Source organism: Acanthopagrus latus, chromosome 6, assembly GCF_904848185.1.
Source record: "Acanthopagrus latus isolate v.2019 chromosome 6, fAcaLat1.1, whole genome shotgun sequence".
NCBI classification, from domain to species: domain Eukaryota; kingdom Metazoa; phylum Chordata; class Actinopteri; order Spariformes; family Sparidae; genus Acanthopagrus; species Acanthopagrus latus.
The window spans coordinates 17,057,100-17,063,099 of NC_051044.1; positions in this window are offsets into that span (position 1 = coordinate 17,057,100).

Here is a 6,000-nt window from a genome sequence, read left to right on the forward strand (position 1 = left end):
GCCATTTTCTTTAGTTAAAGTCCATACAGTAAATACGTAAAATGAAAATTCAACCGTTATCTGCTTTCTCTCATTCTGATGGAAAGTTGGGTAAAGTTCCGTAGTCCACAAAACATTTCAGGAGCTTAGCAGCAAAAAAACAGCGTTGCAGCAACTAAAGAAGATCAGGAAACCCTGAGAATCCAAATTGATTTGAAGCGTCAATATTTACCCTCGTCATGTGGTTGACTACTTCAGTAGACTGTTGGCTGTTTCATGGCCTTTGTAAACACTACCAATATAGAGCACGTCCACATCTTTGCCAAATTCATAGAGATGACCAAACCGAGGTAGCTTTTCTGCTTCAGCAATGCTCCCTTTTACAGATACAGACTGTCAGTGATGGATGTAGTATTCCCACATGCATGATCTTCATTATTGTCTCTTGGCAGAAGTATATTTCATTGCACAGTGAGTCGTGTAAACTCACCTCTCTGTGTCACAACAGCCTGATTCAGCCTGATGTGTGTTCGATCGGGAAGTATCAGACAGCAGAGTAGATTTAGGCAGATGGGCGTTCACTCGGGAGATTTACAGTCCTCCTGTGAATTATAAATGAGGCATAGCTCTGGGGCAGTGGCAGCAGGTTAGTATAATGTCCAACACAGTGCTCCATCAGCTAAATGAGATCAGCCTCTTTGTCTCAAGAAGAGCTGCCTGCTCAAATGAGTTTGATTGTTTTGCAAGAGCTGATACTGAACATGACTGATGTTTGTGATGATGGTCCACGCATCGTTTAACAGGTTGTGATGATCATAAATAATATAGTTTGGTCAGGCAAAACATTTTCATATACTGTACGTGTGTGGATCTATAGTGGCGTCAAATGCTTTGGGTTAGATTGCATACAAACAACAGGTTCATTGATCAATAAATATGTTTCAGGGTTTGTCATTCTCCTATTAGTACTGCAGGATAAAATTACATTACAGTGTTTTTCCTTCAAAAATCATCTTGCTGTCTTTAGAATATAGGCAAAAGGTATTAATATTTCTCCTTATGGATTTTTTTCAGACCAGACTGGTAGATTTGTATTTATTTACATGCAGCAGGCACATTTCTGTGCTCGTTTTATTACCATAGTTTACCATCAGGCTCATTTTCCTCACTGAGGGATCCATAGTATTTCTTTAAAGATGTCAGATGTATCACACACTGATGTGCCTTTAAAGAAAGGCAGAGAAGAGATGAAGAAATTCCAGAAATCAACTTATCTCTGTAGATCACCGCTGCAAACATAAAAACATTATTGAGGCAATGTTCTCTATAATCCCATGTGAACATACTTTGAGCAGAACAATATTTAGTAATATTTATCCATATATGCACTAAAGACCAACAGTATATACCAGGTTTATATTTGTAAATTAGATTATTAGTTTTTATTTATCCAGGTGACTCTTAAGAAGTCATGTTGTCCCTTTCCTATGTGTCATGTGGAGGGGAATTTTGTATTGAAAGGTACCACAAGTGTTGTTGATCTAATAAAAGGTTGCATCTTCATCTAAAGGACAGAAAATCCACATTTAGCCTCTTACGTCCAGGCACTGTTATGTTTAGGTTCATGCATATTCAACTGACCTTTTTAATGTGTATAATTGTGTCTGACCTTAAAATAATGTAATAACTAACCAGTTCCTTATGCAGCCTCTCTTGCAGCGGGTTGTGCAGGCAGTTATGCACAATAAAGTGGACACACTGCCACCATCTGGTACAGCCCGCATGTTCAGGGGACTGAGGGGGAAGATTTATCTGGAGAACTTTGCTGAGTGAAACCCAGAACCCTGTAGAATCTTAAACATGGACCAAAGTAACACATGTGTTCCGGGTTTCACTCAGCATAATGTGGCCGGTAACAACTTATAATAACCATCATTAAATAGTGGTATTTTTCGAGTTAATCAAACTTTAGTTAATAGTTCTTTTATTGTTAACAAACACACCGACATGTTTTATTAACTGTTTATTACACAACTGTTTATTGTGAAGTTGCAACTGATGTTGACAACCTTTTACAATTTCTGTAGCTGTTTAAAGTATTGCACTGTTGGTTAACATAATGATAACTATTATTTAAAGTTTATATATAGATTTACCATTTATTGAAGGTAGTTATGATAATGTTTTATCATGATGCCTCATGCTGGTGATGAACAATGTTGAATTAGATTTGTTTAAAGGCCCAGTTTGTGAGATAGTGGATGCTTTGGCTTGGTGACCATCCAGAGCAGGAAATGAGACTCAACGACTGACTCTCTTACAAACTGGACCATAAAAAAAGAAAAAAACAGTAGCCAGAATGTTGGCATTGTATGTTTCTACAAACCACAGATATGTTGAAACTCTAAGTTTCTTTATGTTCAGTTTTCAATTTTAACTTGGAAAACATTATGCTTGTGGAAAGAGTCTTTGCAAGAATCCACCAGCGCTCCACTTCTTACAGAGACTCAGAATAGTTGGTCCAAGCAAGACAATTATCTTGAGCTACTACAGAAGTACTATAGAGTCCATCTTACATTATGGTTTCACCAGCTGGTGAATGGTTAAAACTAAAGCTCAGGTGTTTAGTCTGGTTCAGATGGCAGGGAAGATTATGGGAATGTCTACAGACCTCATCCCTCAAGACATTTTTGAGCAGTGTGCTCATCAGCAGGTCAACAGGATCCTATCAGAACTTCTCCATGTGTTGAATTCTGAGTATGTGCTGATAAATACTTGAAGGAGGCACAGGTGTGTAAGAGCAATTGTTATAAACATTCATTTGTCCCATTGTCAGTGAAACTCATTATTGGGCTCCTGGAGAGCAGACAAAAGAGACAGGTCAGATCCAAGATAAATGCAGCTTCCACCTACTGGTCTTTGTTTGCAACAGTTTTAATATCTTAGGCAATTCTTGTACATGTGCTCCGCCCACGCGAGACGATAAAGAAATCGTATCCTCAATTACCTGTTTTGGTCACCACAAGCTCGAGATGTTAAATGTTAACATTTTGTCTTGGCCACCGGGCAGCCTGAGGATTGAAATGTCCAAAATAAAGTCCAGTTGATTGTACAGGTTTATTTTTTTTTTATTTGTCCCAGTAGTTGATGGCAGACTTTCTGAACTCCTCAGAGAAAATCACATCATCATCGTACAAACCACACGTATCACGTGTAATCGATGAAACCGTTGCTGTTCTCGGCAGCGCAGTGATTCAGAAAAACATCCTTCAAGAATGACTCATAATGTCTGATGTGATCCGCCATTATATCATCCGGCGCTATGTATAACTCCCAACTCCAAACAATACATGAATTCTCAGGAACTGTAAATCTTCAGACTGGCGAATGTTAACAAGAATAACCCAAAGAGACATTAATGCGCCTCCAATACAACAGTCACTTTGTTTTAGTCGTTCCTCCACCCTCTGTTTGACTGTCTGCTGCGATATGTAAACCTTCTTCCCCAAGTGTCTCCAAGGCAACATTCATCACTTTGCCCTTCATCACTGCAACACATTTACAAGACATCTGAAAGTATGACATGACAGACGCTTGTTAGTGTAGCATTGTAGAGAATCTCTCCTTCGTAACGTCAAATATTGTGGAGCTTGAAAGAACAATCTCTGTGTTTTTTTTGCTTTGATGTTACACAAAGCTGGTTAATGTTCTCCATTGCCCCGGTGCACTAGTGCAAAATGTGCATTTGAATTTGAGTAGATTGTTTGTGTAGGCTGCAGTAATTATGTTTTTGTAAATGTAATGGCATGATGTTATTTCTGAGTGCGGCTGATATTTTAATGCGTCCGTATCTGTGGGTATAGTTATTATTGGCGGCGGGGGCTCTCTGGGGTTAGTGCAGCGTCCTTTGCTATTTCTGAGTGCGAATGTGGAGTCTATTTTCACGGTTGCCATGGAAACCATTGTATTTGTGTGGTGGCAGCGATTGGTGCTGCCGGCCGAGCAAGACTCTGCTATTTTTGTCATGAGTCAACACCTGATAAATGCACACACACACACGCAGGTGAACATGCCTGAATACAGATGAAAACAGACAGATTCACTCACACAATGCGCAAAAATACCCACACAAGCACCAGCCAACACCAGAGCAGTGTTGTTGTTTTAGTTTGCGAGACATCATGTGTTATACAAGCATGTGTATGTCTCCCATCTCCGCACAGTGCAACCAGACATCTTGATACATCTTCACCATGACAACAGTAGTAATCGCTGTCCATTAAATCTCGACACCCAACTGCATCATACTTTCTTATGTTCTGCTGCACAGGCATGTTTCATGTTTGGAGTACTGGCAGGAGGAGACAGATGATATTAAGCTGCAATCACTCAGGTTTAAACATCATTCAGAAATCATACGTTACTAATAGGCGCACATAAATAATACAGGTATCTGACTACAAAATGTGGTAACGGTTGTTTGTTACTGTGATATGTGATGTTTGAAGGGGAAACCGCTAACTGCTGCAGCTAATTAGCTCAGTTAGCTGGCCAGCTAGTGGTCTGGTCATTTTTCCTTGAACAATGTCTCAAACTATTAACTGACTTCCAAATTCGTGCTGAGTCTTTTTATGTACATTGACTAGCAGCCCTAGCGTGCAGAAATATGTAAAAAATTAAATGCTATACTAGATATGTGGGCTGAAGGCAACAAACTGTATAAGGTTTCAACAAGAGGACCTCAGTGCTCAAAGGGACTTAACCAGTGGCATTATGATAATAAGGCTATTAGTGATCTAGATTAATCAATCAGTTCCTGAGAGGTGCAGCAAATTAAAACATGCTTTTCCGTGATTTCCATGAAATGCAAATGTTATGTGTGTTATCATGGAGAACCTTACAAATGCAAAATGAAAAACACCTCGATCCAAGCGGCTCCATGCTTGCTCCTTCAGTAGAGTAGCCTAACCCATTATGGCCCAGATTTCATTGTCCTCCAGACGGAGCAATGAGATGGACTGTATATGAAAAAGATCACCGTGGCAACAGGAGCCCCAGTTTGAGAAGCTGGGATAGTGGAGGCTGAGGCCTGGCCTAATCAATGCCTCACTGCCTCACTAAATCTTGTACTGGAGGGCACTTTGGTCCATGAAATTACTACCTGAATCATTAGTGACTGACACAAATAAATAAACTGTGAGAGGAGTAAGGGATAATGGATTAGATATGAGGGGGAGGTATGTGATCATGCTTTGTGCGCATACCTGTTGTGAGAGTAAACACACTGAGGTCACTTGGAGGTAGCATGTTGAGTGTAAAAGCATTTGCACTCAAGGAAGTGTAAAAAAGGACTAAAAGCTTGTAGCCATACTATCAGGTTTACTGGGCTGTAACACTCATTAGGCTGTTTACCAGAGAGTAATTTGTCAGGTTGTGAAAAATGTAGAGACAACGTATATATTTCTAGATACTTGTGTAATATATGTACCAACCATATAGCAAACCAGAATTAAACATTTATATTTATTGACATATGTCCAGCCCAAACAATTCTGTATGTTTATGTAAGTAAATTCCATACTCAGGCAAATATGTCACATAAATAATTATATTTACATATAGGATTTAGTTTTTATGCATGTTATGTATGAATATACACAATATTTGTTTATACATATATTTGGATGTCTACTACAAATGTCATCATATATATACTTTTAGTATGTGTACATAGACACATTTTACGTGGGTATTTCATATATGTTTTAAAACTTTCTCTTCATTTATCCATATGTCCAAGGATATATGTATGTAACAATCAGATATAGCCTTATAGGTAACATATATAGCAGCATCACTCTTGATACAGGGACATATATGTCAAATATTAAAACTCCGTATGGGATATTAGCTGACAAAAATGTAATATAGGATAGTAAGCTGCAAAGATTAGCCCAGAAATGTTGAACCTGTGGTGGAATCGTATACATTAAATTATCATGAGGTTAGGGGTGCTCAGTT